The sequence below is a fragment of the Clupea harengus genome, chromosome 11, assembly GCF_900700415.2.
Source record: "Clupea harengus chromosome 11, Ch_v2.0.2, whole genome shotgun sequence".
NCBI classification, from domain to species: Eukaryota; Metazoa; Chordata; class Actinopteri; order Clupeiformes; family Clupeidae; genus Clupea; species Clupea harengus.
Window position 1 is genome coordinate 13,707,520 of NC_045162.1, and position 18,528 is coordinate 13,726,047.

The window sequence follows — 18,528 nt, forward strand, 5'->3', positions numbered from 1 at the left end:
TGTCCTATAGGGTAGGTTTTTCGAGCCTGACAATAGGGATAAAGACTTGTAAAATCAACATAGCGAATCTTTTCATCAGTTTGGGCTTTGTGGTACAATTTGTAAGCATTTGTCCTACCTCCAAAGAGACTCTCTCTTGGCTACAACCGCTCAGGGTGTATGTATGTGGTCATAAACTCAATAACATCACCATCATGCTGTTTGGCCAGCTTCCACTCACACTCCCACATGATTTCAACCTTTAACCCTATTGTCTTAGACAATGTTTGTACTTTGTCATCAAACTGTTTTCTTAGGAGGCTGTATGGTACTTTTGACAGGGGGTGGATATGGTGAGGGTTGTAACGACAGTCATGCCCATGATGCATACACCCGTTAAATTCCAGCGCAAATCTCACACCACCCTCCTCATAGTACCCATCTAGGTAATATTTCCCAAACATGACCTCTCCCTCGCATAAGGCATGGCTCACCTGGACCCCTCTGTGACTTTTCACAAATTCAAGCCATTCAATTGACACATTGGAGAAGGCTTTATGCTGATTAATGTAAGCATTGTTATGCGTCAGCGCCAGTGTGTCTCTGGGGAGAAAGTGAGTCTTATACACAGCCATACAGCACGATGGTAGTGTAACTTGATTAAAGGGATCTATGGCAGTAGACTCCATGAATTCATGGCGGTATTTAAGACATGCTTCACGTAGCAGAACCACATCATTTCTGCCATACGCATACAACTCCTTTTGAAAATCAAACACGCCATCATGGATGTCACTGTACCACGCATCAAAAGTCACTATCCTTGTCTGACATATTCCCATAACCATAGAACTTAGGATAGGCACCCACATAATTATTGTTGGCTCTGATGTTGAAGAGATGCGGGAAATAGCCCTTATCGCTAGTGGTTAGGTTAAATGCAGCTGGGGTGTTAGCCAGTCGCATAGGAATGAAAGAGTAGCTGTCTATAAGCCGTTGTTTGAAGCGCTCCTCGTACATGTATGTGACCCTGCAGCCCCCCATTATCACATGGGGGGTGACACCAATGGTAGTGAAGTGCTCCAGAAGCAATATATTATCAAACCCTCCGGCATTGTGGGCCACCCATGTATGTCCAAAGTACTTGGAACATCTAAAATGGTTTAAAAGCCTGCCTACACAACCATAACCCTCAGCTGTAAACTCATACCCACCACAGGTTATGGCGCACGCAAAATTAGGCCGGTGTTTACCATCTTCAAACCGAGTCTCGAGATCATAAAATATATATCTGTTGTCGACCGTTTGCTGTTTGACAGGCTGTATGTAACACTTGTGGTTGTCGCCGGGGGTCAACCTCAGACTACAATGCTGACATACCGCTTGAGCACACCTATGTGGTTTAGGTTGCTCCACAGACACCATGTATCGTCTGTGACAATCCTTGCAATATTTAGTGATATCACAAGGGGCTGCTAAAACACCTGAACGACTCCTGGGGGCTTGTTTGTGCTTCTGAAAACAGTAAGCAGACTTACAATACCGGTTGCAATCACCACAATGTCTGGACCCCCCACGCATCCTATGACAATCAACATCGTGACACACATCACATATGTATTTACACCGGTGGTGCATGCTGTCTCTGTAACCAATGTAACAAAACTTAGACATGCGGTACACCCATGAAACCCTGCAGATTCAGAATACCATGATAATGTTTGTTGTGTAGGTATGTTAAAGGTAGATGTAGACGACCGGATGAGCTTGATGGAAAATAACTCAGGATGACGGAGATGAAGTTTGTTATGATGGGAATTTTTATTTTCCCAAAATAAGGCCCGAAAGGGCAGAATTAATAATGAAAATATTAAACAAAAACAAAAGAGCGAAAAACAAATACTTTGCAACAAGACAAATAAATGGGCATAATAGCCAAACAATTACTTGCAATTATAATTTGCTAAACACAGGGCAAAACACAAATTATTTGACCTGTCAATAGGGTTGAATAAGTGCATTCTTTTCTGTTTAATAACTTCATCATGGGCTAGATCACGCAATTTTCGACTGGGTCTCCCCCCCCGTTTCTACTGCGGGCGATAGCTACTGTTAACTCTAAAGAATTATCAGTCAAGATGGCCGTATTACTCTGTAAAACCTTCTCAATAGCATTAACAAGATGTTCTAAACCATAGCCATTTGCAGGGGTTAACATCACATTCACATCACTTGTGAGACTATAACCCCGTAGTGTGATGTTGAGCACCCCATTTTCACCACCAAGAATTCTTGACACGTCCACAATCCCAGCCAATGCATCATGTATATGCCTCATATATGCTGCCATATCGGTGGCCACAACATCCCTGAAGTTTAAAAGTCTGTGGGCTACTAGACTGTTAAAGCACGGTCGGCCCTCAATCCGGTATTCCCCCACATAACCACCCTGTCGTACCAGCGCCTCTATGGCTTCACTATCCAGACTATGCCTGCTAAACACCAGAGGGCTAACAGGCCTTGGGATGCCACGACCCCTCTGTGAAACACTACTAACACCCAACACACCCTCACAACAACCATTACTAGTCGATGCTACAGCACCCTCAGCTAACACATCAATAGCTGCACCCCCGCTGTTGCCCGTATCATGTAATACAGGATTGCCACATGCTATACCACCACTCCTGATTATCATAGCGTCAACGCCAGAGTTTGGATTATTATCAACTGAAACCGGTTCATTGATGACCCTGTGTGCAACATTAATGTTCAGAGCAGTTTCATCACCCCTTGCATATGTATCATGTGTGTCTATGTGCTCTGGGTTGTTATCTGGCCAATGTGCATTAAGCATGGCATTCATCTGTCTGATATCTTCATTCATAACTAGGCTATTACCAACATCAGAGCGTACACTATTATCAACTGAACCCTGTTCACACAACTCGCTCACCGTCCAACACTGCGCCCAATTCGTTCGATGGTTTAAAACGCTTATTGTCGACAGGCTGCTCTCTCTCCTCGGCTTCCACCCCCTGACGCTTCAGCAAATCTTCCCAGGGTGTGTCCCTTGATAGAAACTGCTGCAGATATGGCTCACGCTCCCCCACTCTCTGTGCTAGCTCCGTCAGGCCTGATAATTCTGGCGATAAATATAAAGACATTAGTGTAAATTATGTACAGGTTAGATCATTAATAACATTACAAATGTATACACCTATTGATCGTAATTACCTGAAAGTTGACCTCGGTCTTCGTTATGACTGTACAGTCTGATTGACGGGGTGACTAGCGCCGGTGAGACTTGAATAAAGTAACGGCACATGCGTTATACACATACATTCATACCATCAACATTTTTTATTTTAAACTATTTTTAAACAGGCATGGTACTTACAATACACATTATGTGATACATCAGCGCTGGTTTGTGGGGTGATTATCGGGCCGTTCACTGCAAAATAGTACCGATGTTAATTGCAAGCTAAAAACTCATCACATCATGTTAAACCATATTGATGTATGGGACTCACACAATTGTTTCTTGTCGTAATTACCCACTGATAATCCATAAGTCTCAGCATCCTCTAAAAATAAAGAAATAAACCTGTATATTAACAAAGAGTTAGTATACATCCAGACTACTATGGAGAAATACAGTCATATATATATATATATATACACATACATACATACATACATACATACATACATACATACATACATACATACATACACAGTGCCCTCCACAATTATTGGCACCCCTAGTGAATATGAGCAAAACAGGCTATAAAAAAATATGTCTTTGCTGTTTATCCTCTTGGTCTTTCACTCAAAATATTCACAAAAATCTTACCTTTTCATTCAAGTAAAACTATTGAAAGCAAAAAAAACTGTTGACATTAAATAAATATTTTCCCCCAAAACATGTGTGCCACAATTATTGGCACCCCTAGAAAAATCTTATAATAAAAATTTAACTGAAGTATATTTCCAGTCATATTTTACATTTTTATGTTCACCTGTTTGATAAGGAACTCAAGAGGTCAACCATGACTTCCTGTTCCACTGGCGTACAAATATGAGGTGACACAGGCCAAAAACCATTAGTCATTCATCACTATGGGAAAGACCCAAGAACACAGTGACGATGTGCGACGGAAAGTTGTGGAGCTGCACAAATCAAGAAATGGACACAAGAAAATCTCTAAAGAGTTGAATATATCCATTTTCACTATCATGGAAATAATTAAGAAGTTTAAAGCGACAGGAGATGTTAAGAATCAGCCTGGAAGAGGACGTGTGTGTACATTGACCCCACGCACCGTGAGGAGGATGGTTCGACTGGAAAAAGAATCTCCAAGGATCACAGCTGGAGAATTGTAGAGGTGAGTTGAGTCTTGGGGTCAGAAAGTCTCCAAAACTACCATCAGACGCCACCTACATCACCACAAGTTGTTTTGGAGGGTTGCCGGATAAAGCCTCTGCTGTCAATCAACTACAAACTAAAGCGCCTACAGTTTGCCAAATCTAAGTCAGACTTTCAATGGGGCCGTTATATGGTCAGATGAGACCAAAATAAAGCTTTTTGGCAACAAACATCAAAGGTGGGTTTGGCGTAGAAAGAAAGATAGCCATACAGAAAAGACCCCCATACCCAATGTGAAGTATGGTGGCGGATCTTTGATGTTGTGGGGCTGTTTTTCTTCCAAAGGCCCTGGACATCTTGTTAGGATACATGGTATCATGGACTCCATCAAATACCAGCAGATATTAAATGAAAACCTAACAGCCCCCTCCAGTAAGCTTAAAATGGGCTGTGGTTGGACCTTCCAGCAGGTCAATGATCCGAAGCACACCTCAAAATCAACACAAAAATGGTTCACCAACCGCAGAATAAAGGTTTTGCCATGGCCATCACAGTCCCCCGACCTAAACCCCATAGAAAATATGTGGGAAGAGCTGAAGCCGAGTCTACAAACGTTGACCTCAGAATCTGAAGGATCTGGAGAGATACTGCACGTAGGAATGGTCTCAGATCCCGTGCCATGTGTTCACCAACCTCATCACGCATTATAGGAGAAGATTCAGAGCTGTTATCTTGGCAAAGGGAGGCTGCACAAAACATTAAATTAAGGGGTGCCAATAATTGTGGCACACATGTTTTGGGGGAAAATATTTATTTAATGTCAAGTTTTTTTTTTTTTTTTTTTTTTTTTCAATAGTTTTACTTCAATGAAAAGGTAAGATTTTTGTGAATATTTTGAGTGAAAGACCAAGAGGATAAACAGCAAAGACATATTTTATAGCCTGTTTTGCTCATATTCACTAGGGGTGCCAATAATTGTGGAGGGCACTGTATATATATATAACTGTGCTGGCTACGATTGTTTCAACTCACCCAGATTGATTCCATCCATGTTGGTTATGCTGTGGTGCCTTTAGCCTGTTTGAAAAGCCCGCTTGGAGATTAGTGCGTCTAAAACCGCTATTTAAGCAGATAGCTTGGGTGAGGTAAACACGCCTCGTGACATGCGTCAATGCAGCCGCATTGTGACCATACCGCCCCTAACACCTCAGGATGCCCCGGGTTTTAACGCGATCAGCATTTAACATTTCAAAATCTATATATGCTTATATTTTGAGCCTATTCTATACATATGTTTGAGACAATGACATTTGTAACATAATATATCAGGCTCATGACAATCACTTTATTTATATAACATTCTCAACATATTATAGGTACCCCTATGCCAATGTGTTGTTGAACCCCTTGTTTTATTTTGTTGTGTTACCATCTCATCAACAAATGTCTTATGGGATATCCCCTACCACAGGGGTCGGCAAGTAACTTGGGCCGCGGGCCAGTATTTTTCCTCGCCACTAGGTGGCGGGCCAAAGTCTGGGTTACTGCATATTAAGACGCTGCGATAGGTGCACTCGCAACAACTAGGCCTACATGGAGAATGGATAGGTCTACTGCAAATAACTAATGATAATAAACCATGTGAATGAGCCCATTGGTTGTCTGTTTGAATAATTTAATTATTTTAACGAACTCTGTCTTAACCCCCTGTCAATATAGCCTTGCCTATTGTAAATAATAGCAATGACGAAGTTTTTTCAACATTGAGCCTCCTAATTAGACCTAGGCTACTACTTAGAGTCCATCTTAGACTACTTTTATTTCGAAATAGTTAGTTGACGCACCTCCTTACAATGTTTATTGTTTGGGAAAATAGCGTGCAGAGAGAAATTAGCATACAATGTCTTTGTCAAAAGGTCTGAAGAGGAAAGTTGACAACGACAACAGAGCCTATTAGCGCCTAGAGACAATTGTATTGTTATGGCGCTATATAAATAAAATTGAATATTAAACTTTGCCTTCATCTTACCCGGCTTCACTAATGGAAAGCCCACGTGTCTCATCTGCAACAAAGTTGTTGTGGTTTGCAAAGGGTACAATGTCAATGATCTAGCTATGTCTCTTCAATTTAAGGAGTGATGAGGCTGGTGCACTCAATAGCACGCTATCGACTAACATCACCTCAGACAAGGTAGCTAGCTAGCAGGTTAGCTGGCAAAATAGTCTTACAAAACGAGATGACGATACAAATTTTAAAAGACGTTTTTTCTGACTTCCACAAACAGAAAACACAGCCGATTACCCACGTTGTCATTATTGGTGCACAAAAACAGCTCTCACTGACTGACACCGGTGCTTGCTTTGTAGTAACAAAGTGACTTGTCATTTCTATGAGTGAGGTAACGTTAAAATTCGCTTTATTGAACGTCCTACAAAAGTCCCCCAATAAAAGGGTCATGGGTTTACAATCCATTTAAATTTCATTGATCTAGCGATGTCAATTCAGAGACGCTAGTTATAAACCAACCGACACTTCTCTGTGACAGCCATACGAAGACGTTACGAGAGGGTTGCCTTGCCAGAACAAACAGGAGGATGCTAGATAATATTACTATTTCTAATACGTTTTTGAAATTTGACATCAACATGATCTGTCATCCAAACGTGGTGGCTCGTCATCGTTGGTGCACATAAATACTGTCTCATCCAGTGAGAATAGACGCGGGCGTTTAGGATTACTAGCCATAACTGTAAAACACACTGTTTCTCCTCAGGCGATCTGTCAGTAGTGAGATGTAGCGATAAAAAACTTCAGAAAAGTCAATGACAGGAAACCCAGTTTCCGGTTTCAAAATAAAAGTAAAATGTTAATCTAACCATTAGCGGGGTATTATTTCATGAATTAATGTTGTAGTATAAAAACTGTCTCTTTAAAAAAAACTGCTACGATCGGAATAATTTGACGGGCTCAAAAAATTAACTGGCGGGCCACAATTTGCCCGCGGGCCGCCTGTTGCCGACCCATGCCCTACCATTTATGTTAAACAAAACGAAATCTTTTAGACTTGAATAACCCTGTATCCCAACCATTAGACTATGTGTGTGTGTGTGTGTGTGTGTGTGTGCGCCATTTGCTCTTTTTTGATTCATCACCCTTTTGATAAGCCATATGGCTCACTTGGGTAACACCTAGATCAACCACCCCATCCTGACCCCTGCTATCACAACAGGATAGAGCCTTGTCAGAAACACCATTGATACGGCGGGAATCGTCATCCGCTCAGATAACACCTAACTATCAAAGCGATTCCCACCATTATCAGATCTCAACTGGCTCTGAGGAGGGGGGAGAAAGGGGGGGATATATTTATGACCTGTCAGAGGACCTGTCCCATCACTCCAATATGACAAGCAATCTGATACCCAAACATACAACAAAGCGTACATCCATCCAATATGACACATTAATAACCCTTTTATTACCCTAATCAATCCAATTATGACAAAGCCACCTCTATACACTACTGACGACTTTCTGTTTGATGTAAATAGAATTTGTTATATATGGTGGCCAGTACGGGGAGATCGGGTGTTAACAACGCAAAATATGTAGGCTAAGAAACTGCAGAAATTGTGATTATTTATCTATTTTCTAATTCCAGGCTGCTGGTGTTTTTTTGGTTTGTTTGTTGAATCACTCGTTGCTTCCTGGTTTGAGCCAGGTGATTTCGTGTTTAAAACCAGAGTGAGTTTTTTCCAGATAAGAGAGAGTGAGACTCTCGAAGTTTTGTTATTTGTTTAATCTTGTATTTTGATGAAGTGCCATGTTGTGAACGAGCACAGTGTATATTTGTCTTTTTGAAACAATTTGATTTGAGTTTTTCCTGTAGCAGAGGTGGCCTCCTTGATTAGTGAGCTCTATGTGGATGATGACAAAGAGGAAAGTGATGATGAGGAAGGAGTGGTTGCAGAGAAGATGCATCATACAATGCTGGAAGGATTGCAAGCTAACGTGACTGAAACTGGGGAAAAGATTAAATCCTTGGAGAGAGATTTTAGAGAATCAATAGAGGGTGCTCAAACAAGAGAAGAAGGTTGTAGGCATTATATAGACACCAGGTTGCTCGAGATTGAAAGCAATATGCAAGAGTCAATGGTTGCGCTTAATAAAGCAATTGTGAACTGTTTCCTCCGACGAGACAAGAAGTGGGAAGCACAGCTAAACAAGATGAAAAGCTGCTCCATTCGGCATAGCACTCCTCAAACTCATTCAGCTTTTGATCAAGGACACTTCAATTCTGAAATTCTATTTGAGCCCTGCATTGATTGTGCGCGACTCGTCGCCCGAGTCACCGCACAAGCCGTGAAGACGTCAGGAAACCCTGTGACACAGTCCTCTTGCTTATTGAACAGAACGCTAAAAGGTCACAATTAAAGGTACCCAAGTTTGAAAAAAGAAATTCATCTAGAGCCTATCCAGAGAATAAAGGAGAGCTCAGGAGGCCAAGTCTTGGTATGTACCTACTACATTTACTCTGCATCTGTTTGTTTGAGGTAAGACCCATACACACTTAAGGCAAGAGTGCACACTGTACTGTGTTTTGTCTAAAACAAGTGAGCTAACTAGGTCAAAGCCAACAGAGTTGTGTGCGCACACCAACAAAAGCAATGTTTATTTGGTGAGGTATTGAACAATATTGTGCTTTAAAAGCTGTTTGCAACATTATTGCTTGGTTTCAGACCTGGATTATGAAGTGAATATCTTAAGAAATTGTTGTGGATGTGTCATGACCAAAGTAAATCTTTGAAACAGGAAACATAGTACCTCAACCGAGCCACAAACAGTTACGCAAATATCAACAACCTTTTTCTAGAATCACAAACTATACCTTTAATAGTCGCTACTGTTATTGGCAGAGAGTACACAGGCATCAGCATTGGCAGCAGCATCCATTGCAGGCAGACCGTCTGCCTATCCAGAGAATAAAGGAGAGCTCAGGAGGCCAAGACTTGGTATGTACCTATGTTACGTACAGTGTTCTGTATGTCCCGATGTGTACATGTTTTAGGCCTACATGTATTGTGTTCTGTTTTGTGTTGTTGGTTTGTGTTGTTGTTTTGTCTCCCCCTCCTGTTTTCATTCTCCTACTTCACAGATGTGCACACCTGCTTCCAATCATCAAATCACCACACCTGTTCCAGATCTCCCATCAACCATTCCCCTTCAAATAGTCCTGTGTTTGTTAAGTGTTGGTTGTTGCTTTTGGGTTGAGCTGTGGCAAAGCTCTGGTTGAACTCTGTTGGCTTGTATTTGCTATTGCTTGGTTTATTGATGGTTTATGGATTTGTCTTTAGTTATTACACATTTGTTAAACTTTATTACTTGTTTAGTTACTCAACAGTTAACTTTTTTTAATTTATTTTTGAAGGGTAATCCAGCACCATCTGGCAATCCTGGAGCATCCAAAATATTTTCACTTGGTAATATGGGACTTTTGAATTTGCTTTTTAAGTTCTGAGTTTCTGACTTTTCCCAATACAAATCTGCCTCTGCCACCTCTGCCGCTCCCACACTGCAGCCAGCCTCAGCTCAGAAACGCCTCAGCCTGGCCCCAGCTGCTCAGAAACGGCTCAAGAAAAAAACAAATGGTATCATTCCTGAAAACAGCATGACCAGTAGGCTACATGACGATGAGAATAAAGGAGAGCTCAGGAGGCCAAGTCTTGGTATGTCTGTTAGTTTGTTTGTTTTTGTTAAACTTTATTACTTTAGTTGTTAGCAGCCTACTTTTGTTTTGTCTTTGTTACTTCTTTTTGTTGTGCGCACAGGGTCAATAAGGATAGGTAAGATACTCCGGGGTTTACATATTACACGCACGTAGGTTTACTTGTTGTTAATACCCTAGGTTAGAGTGAGCACCACCCACTGTACTTTTGGATGCAAAGCACCCGTCAATGGGGGGTGGGTTTTGTTATGTTCTTTGGTGCCACGGACAGTCCTTGTTGATCCCTGTGTTGCTTTTTGTAAATAAATACTTTCTTGTCACTTTTGTGTCCTGGCTTTTGTGTGACTGCACCCTCACTTGCCCAAACCTGTTGCCCTTATGTTGCGTCCTACTCCGAGCCACCAGGGGGCGTAACAACCTACTACATTTACTCTGCATCTGTTAGTTTGTTTATTGGTTTCTTTCATTCCTTTTAGATAGGCTTTACTCTAGACTTTTGTCTTTTTAGCACGTAGGCTACTTAAGGAACTGTTGGAAACTATTGCAGAAAATAACCTTTGAGTGGGTTTAGTATATACGTATAATACATACGGCATGTGATCTCTTGCAGGCTGCTAGCCAGTCTGACAACACTAACTGGCTTCCAAAGTTTTGTGAACAGACAGCCATTTAGGTGGTGAAATGACGTTAACGTTTTAGCTAGATATTTGGAGTAGCAAGGACAGCGAACTAGCTCCATTTGCTTGTCAGGTTCAAAAGGTAGGTCAAGTATGGCATATACATTGACGACAGACCGGGGTTACAACAGAAAACAATGCAGCACTATATTTAGTCATAGTTAATTATAGTAAGTCATAATTTATGATAGATCTTGTGGGAATGAGTGTAAAGATTAGCTTTGGGTTACATTTCAGATGAGGTAGAGATTTAAAATAAGAGGGCATAGCTTGAAGTGACCTAAGGTTAAAATGGGTGTGGTATTATATACCATGGAAGTCCTTTTTGATTTGGGTGGGGTCAGAATGGAAAGGTCAGGTTTAATTGGCTGAATTGGTCAACCAAGCAAAACATAGATGGGAGGTGCTAATTACAGGTTTAAATATGTTAGCGGGAAGGTATTTTGGCAGATCTATTTCCGGTATACATCTCTTTACTGTGGCTTAATGTACTACAGTATATCCGTTGGAACAACACGTCCTTTGTCTTGACTTTCTGATTGTGAAAATAGTTTAAGACTTAGAATTGGCCACCACAATCTATTTCACTTACCATGAGCTACAACAGCAAGGAATCTTTGGAACGCACTTTAAAGAGTTCAAAATAAGCACCACAATTTTCGATTGGTTAGTACCAGCATGCAAAGTGCCAGGAATGCATCATCGGCCAATCACAGTCCACCAAAAACACCAATTAGGAAACTCGTTGAGGGGTGTTGAACCACTGACTAGAGATAATTTAAGTGGTTCAACACCCCTAATTGGTGTTTTTGCAAGTCTTTAAAGTGCGTTCCAAAGATTCCTTGCTGTTGTAACTCATGGTAAGTGAAATAGATCTATCATAAATTATGACTTACTATTACCCCACCTAAATGGCTGTTTGTTCACGAAACTTTGATAGATGAGTTTTAGGGTTATTTTTACATTATTCGTCTCATAGAACCAACACCATCCTTTAGTTAATAGGGGTGCTAGTTAAGAAACTAGTAGCTAATCAACTTATCTTGCTAGCCAGAGTAGCTAGCTGATCCCTGTCTCGTTCATTTATTGCAGAGACTAGCGTTACCATATTTGACAGTTCATAAACTGTCCTTGTAGTTATGGCTTCACATATAGCCATAGACCTTCTGGAGACTAAAAATAATGAGTGGCTATGCTCGCAAATAGCTTTACTTCTGAATGTGCCCAGCGCTTGTTGGTAACTTTGCTTGCAGTCTCAATATGTGTACGAATGCATCATTGATCACGGGAGAAAAGTATGTTTTTTCAGAATTTACATTAGGCCCACCTCTTTTCTTCACTGATGAATTGTGATTGAGAAGCCCAAGGCAGGGGTCCCACAACTGGTTTCGGTCAAAGGGTTGGTCTGATTGGTGTTATTCACCCTTCCCCTCCAAGGCCTGCGAGGCCCGCAAGCAGCTGGTGCTCCCCTCCAACACCCCCCCTCCCCCCACCAAAACCGATGGTGACCCACCTGGTGGAGATCCCCCTACTGCAGCTCCAGCCCTCCCCCGTGAAGGGAGAAAAAAAAGTAAAGGCCAGCCTGGAGCAGAGACGTCCCCAAGCCAAGGGCATCTTGTTTCCCAAAGCAGAAGGGATGTCGGCAGTGTTAGGGCACGGTGTCAAGCTCTCAGGACTTCCTGTCACTCGCCGTGCCCTCCCTAAGCCCACGCGCACCACTGCATCGCTGGGGATGAACACTCTGGCAAACAGCATGTTAGTGGTGAGCAGAGATGGAAGCAAATACGTTGATGTTTGGTTGTGATTGTGTTGCTAGCAGTAGTGTTTCTAATTGGAAAAAACACTTACAGTTTACGTAGTAGGCTATTTGTTTAATTTGAAGTAGCATTTTGGATAAATGTTTTCCTTTGGTGGGTTTGCCTCAGTATGCAAACGTAAGCCACTTCCTTGTATGGCTTTATGGGTCATTGGCTCTGTCTGGATTAGTTTGCCTGCAGTTGGGCCTGTTTAGTTACTCAACAGTTAACTTTTTTTTTATGTATTTTTGAAGGGTAATGCAGCACCATCTGGCAATCCTGGAGCATCTAAAAGATTTTCACTTGGTAATATGGGTCTTTTGAATTTGCTTTTTAAGTTCTGAGTTTCTGACTTTTCCCAATACAAATCTCACCTCCTACACTTAACCAGAGTGCAGTTTGTTTCTTGAGTTAATTAGATGTTTCAGTCATCAGTTTAAAATGATGAAAACAAATAGTAGCAGTTGGTCAGCAGTTGATTGTTGGTCGGCATCTATTTTTATATCTGTGTTTTACTGAAACTAAATTACTACCTGTAATTTTTATTTGCGTGCGTGCGTGTCAAGGAATCAAGGCGGTGCTGCGCAGTGCTGCCTCTGCCACCTCTGCCGCTCCCACACTGCAGCCAGCCTCAGCTGCTCAGAAACGCCTCAGCCTGTATGTCTGTTAGTTTGTTTGTTTTTGTTAAACTTTATTACTTTAGTTGTTAGCAGCCTACTTTTGTTTTGTCTTTGTTACTTCTTTTTGTTGTGCGCACAGGGTCAATAAGGATAGGTAAGATACTCCGGGGTTTACATATTACACGCACGTCTCAGCTGCTCAGAAACGCCTCAGCCTGTATGTCTGTTAGTTTGTTTGTTTGTGTTAAACTTTATTACTTTAGTTGTTAGCAGCCTACTTTTGTTTTGTCTTTGTTACTTCTTTTTGTTGTGCGCACAGGGTCAATAAGGATAGGTAAGATACTCCGGGGTTTACATATTACACGCACGTAGGTTTACTTGTTGTTAATACCCTAGGTTAGAGTGAGCACCACCCACTGTACTTTTGGGTGCAAAGCACCCGTCAATGGGGGGTGGGTTTTGTTATGTTCTTTTCTTTGGTGCCACTGACAGTCCTTGTTGATCCCTGTGTTGCTTTTTGTAAATAAATACTTTCTTGTCACTTTTGTGTCCTGGCTTTTGTGTGACTGCACCCTCACTTGCCCAAACCTGTTGCCCTTATGTTGCGTCCTACTCCGAGCCACCAGGGGGCGTAACAACCTACTACATTTACTCTGCATCTGTTAGTTTGTTTATTGGTTTCTTTCATTCCGTTTAGATAGGCTTTAGTTGAATGGGACATTGGTGCATCATCATTTGCATGTTTGTGAGCTTTCTCTTGCGGTCACTGCTTCTCACTCTGCCTTGTTTTTGTTGTTTTCTTTGGAAGGACCAGTATCTAATCTCAGGTCTGGTCTTCTGAGGAAGAGAGGTAAAAGTCTTATGTTGTTGTTTTTTGTCATGAGATGTGAATTCATTCAACTCCTAAGCTTTACTTCTTGCATTCAAGATAATTATTATGAATTAACAGACTAGTCACAAAAGAAGCCATTTATATTGCATAGTGTGACTGTTTTAATGCTGTTGCTGCTCTGACGTCATGGTAGAGAACATAATTAGCATTTTGCTATTAGATCTTAAAATCTGAATGGCGGTAATGCCTTGTTATAGTCCTCCACGCTCCTTGTTGGTTTAAATGCAGATGCTCTCAGCATGGCTGTAGCTTGTGCCTGCTTGTGTCTGGGGCCCCATATACCTCCTGCATGGGCCATGACGAGCCCTTCAGCTCGCAAAATATCCCACGCTTATTGTTTGATGTTCGAGCATAAGTCGGTTCGCCTGGGTAGGTTTGAAGACCGTAGGCTTGTGATGTTCACACAATATGAGTGTCTCGATATAGGTACTGAGAAGTCAGATATAGGTTCTCCGGTACCTTTTCTATGTATGCTGGACATAAATCCAGTCTAGCCATATAATAGAAAGAACATGACCCATCTGACTAGGATAATAATGGGATGAGTAGCAACCACCTAGGCCTTCAAATTAGGAGGCTAGCACTTTAAATAGAGACGCTCCTGTGTTGACTGAAGGCAGGTGAACGCTCAAAAGGGGGAGGTTTTGATTTTCTCGGGGTGGTGATGTGTTTGAATGGAGTAGTGGCGGCAAGCTAAGGTGTATGAAGTATTCTGAGACAACTTAGACAGCCAAAGGCCTATTTTGGTTTCAAACAAGTTTTGTTTCTTTATTTATGTTTATGGTTTACATTTCCACGGATGTTATTCTCAAGTCCGATCCAAAGCATTAAGGATTACCTGAATAGGAAGATTCTAGGTGGAATCTCAATTTTCAGTTTATTATTGGTGCTGGGTTTTGAGAATTGTTTGACTATTGCTTACGATAGTTCCCTAAGTATTAAACTTGCTTTCACATTGCTTTCACATAATGTCATAACGTTTTTCTGAGCTGAAAAGGTGCCGTGATAAAGCAGTGATTTTCATCTTTTGTTTGAAGTCTCCGGAGACTGAGAATCTCCTCAGGTGACGATTGACCTCTCCGTCTCACTCGTTCAAAATATATATACAGTGGGGAAAATAAGTTATTTGAACCCCTGCCGATTTCCCAAGTTTGCCCACTATCGGCTCAAGTCAAGCAAACTAATACATACGTGACACAATTGTTCTGTATTGTGGACATCGATTCACAGCATAGTAAACAGGGTAAATTGTGTACATTTATATATGTTTCAGTATAGTGTCTCGTATACATAAATGGATCATATACCATATGTATCAACATGAATGAGAACATTGTATATGGTTTGAGAGGGAAACCCTACATACAGCCAATGAATCAAATTGGACAAACTTCTTGGTTCTAATACAAAAAGGTGCCCAACCAATGAGAGCAATAATGTGCATGTTAATCATGTCCTAGAAAGCTTTGCATGTTTATGAGAAGATTCAAGAGAAGGGTACTTTGTTTTAGCAGCTTAGTGCCAAACGCTGATTCCATGAAATATTAGCAAACATCAATATACATTTTAAAACAATAGTCAATGATCAACAGGTTTAATAAATTGCACTTGGAGGATGAATTTAGTAAAGTAGCCATATATACTGTATGTGATATATAAATGTGTTTAAGTACTTCCATAATTCACAAAGAAAAGATATATAGCTTAGTATTTATATGTTCTAATGTGCTTTCTGCATGAATTTACATTGTACAGGCCAGATGTCATCAAATGAATTTAAACGTAATGGAACCAAAGCAGCAGGTTACACAGGGTATGAGACATTTCCTTACTGTGCATAGTCATTGTTTTATGTTCTATTTAAGTTTTTAGGACTATAAAATTACAGAGTTTAAGAGAATGGAAGAGTCACTACAGCATGGGTCGGCAACAGGCGGCCCGCGGGCAAATTGTGGCCCGCCAGTTCATTTTTTGAGCCCGTCAAATTATTCCGATCGTAGCAGTTTTTTTAAAGAGACAGTTTTTATACTACAACATTAATTCATGAAATAATACCCCGCTAATGGTTAGATTAACATTTTACTTTTATTTTGAAACCGGAAACTGGGTTTCCTGTCATTGACTTTTCTGAAGTTTTTTATCGCTACATCTCACTACTGACAGATCGCCTGAGGAGAAACAGTGTGTTTTACAGTTATGGCTAGTAATCCTAAACGCCCGCGTCTATTCTCACTGGATGAGACAGTATTTATGTGCACCAACGATGACGAGCCACCACGTTTGGATGACAGACCATGTTGATGTCAAATTTCAAAAACGTATTAGAAATAGTAATATTATCTAGCATCCTCCTGTTTGTTCTGGCAAGGCAACCCTCTCATAACGTCTTCGTATGGCTGTCACAGAGAAGTGTCGGTTGGTTTATAACTAGCATCTCTGAATTGACATCGGTAGATCAATGAAATTTAAATGGATCGTAAACCCATGACACTTTTATTGGGGGACTTTTGAAGGACATTCAATAAAGCGAATTTTAACGTTACCTCACTCATAGAAATGACAAGTCACTTTGTTACTACAAAGCAAGCACCGGTGTACGTCAGTGAGAGCTGTTTTTGTGCACCAATAATGACAACGTGGGTAATCGGCTGTGTTTTCTGTTTGTGGAAGTCAGAAAAAACGTCTTTTAAAATTTGTATCGTCATCTCGTTTTGTAAGACTATTTTGCCAGCTAACCTGCTAGCTAGCTACCTTGTCTGAGGTAATGTTAGTCGATAGCGTGCTATTGAGTGCACCAGCCTCATCACTCCTTAAATTGAAGAGACATAGCCTGATCATTGACATTGTACCCTTTGCAAACCACAACAAATTTGTTGCAGATGAGACACATGGGCTTTCCATTAGTGAAGCCGGGTAAGATGAAGGCAAACTTTAATAGGCTCTGTTGTCGTTGTCAACTTTCCTCTTCAGACCTTTTGACAAAGACATTGTATGCTAATTTCTCTCTGCACGCTATTTTCCCAAACAATAAACATTGTAAGGAGGTGCGTCAACCAACTATTTCGAAATAAAAGTAGTCTAAGATGGACTCTAAGCAGTAGCCTAGGTCTAATTAGGAGGCTCAATGTTGAAAAAACTTCGTCATTGCTATTATTCACAATAGGCAAGGCTATATTGACAGGGGGTTAAGACAGAGTTCGTTAAAATAATTAAATTATTCAAACAGACAACCAATGGGCTCATTCACATGGTTTATTATCATTAGTTATTTGTAGTAGACCTATCCATTCTCCATGTAGGCCTAGTTGTTGCGAATGCACCTATCGCAGCGTCTTAAAATGCAGTAACCCAGACTTTGGCCCGCCACCCAGTGGCGAGGAAAAATACTGGCCCGCGGCCCAAGTTACTTGCCGACCCCTGCACTACAGTCTTCCCACTTGCGACATATCTAAGCTGGTGTGTGGTTGTACTTAAGCTGATAGAAGGTGTACCGTAGCGCAGATAAGCCTGTGGGGAGGTTTATATGGACAGCAAACAGATGATAATCTCTGTCTACGCACAGAAATGTATTCAGGTATACGCCTGTCCAGACTGTTTGGTGCTCATTTGGTGCTCCCCAGATGGTGGAACGAGCTACCAAATGCTCTCGGAGCAAGGGTGTCCCTGCAAGGATCTCCCGAAGACTCATCTCAGCTGAGAGCACCTCCTCTCTTAACACCCTGACTTGCACTTACTGTGCACTTCTTACCCTGTTAACTTGTTTTTCTTAAAGTGCTTTTATATTTTTGTATTATGTCTCCATTTTTAATCTCTTTCTAATATTTACGTCAAATGATTCACCTTGACTGTTTTTAAATGTGCTAAATAAAAATGTGACTTATCTTATCTCAAGCTTGATTTTTATTCCTCACTTATAAATGTCTTTGGATAAAAACACCTGCCTAATGAGTAAAAGCAGATTCCCTGCAAATTGAGATTAGATTACTAAAACTAGCTTACTGACCAGCTAGCTGTAGCCCAGCCCCGGAACTACTTAGTACCTTGAGAAGCGCGAGTCAGTGCAGCCAGGGGCAGAGTTCCCATTTCATTGTACATGGTAACATTTCAGAGTGTAACTCCTGGGGGGGGGGGGGGGGGGGGGGGGGGTGGACATGAAAAAAATTGCTGTAACGAGAGCTAGCATAATTTAGCTGCTAAATACAGAATTCTCTTATAACATTTTACACCTGGCACAATGTTCCCTGAGATATTAGAGTGACACGTCGTTTTTTCCAAATCCCAAAACACAGGGGGAAAGGTCCCGGCTGTGGATTAAACAGTGTGGGAGACCCCACTCCCAACTCAATATATCAAAGATCAACAAACACACATATGTCTGCTCTAAAGTAAATTAAGCTGCTTGAAGCTAGCTATCTAGCTAACTATCTAGAGAGAAGATCCCCACAGTTATGGTTCATGTCAACTAG

At 41.2% G+C, this 18,528-nt stretch overlaps 1 pseudogene; it reads right to left on the minus strand.

Moving 5' to 3' along the window:
- LOC116222507 overlaps positions 1-18,528 on the minus strand; it is a 40,814-nt pseudogene that overhangs the window by 13,449 nt on the left and 8,837 nt on the right.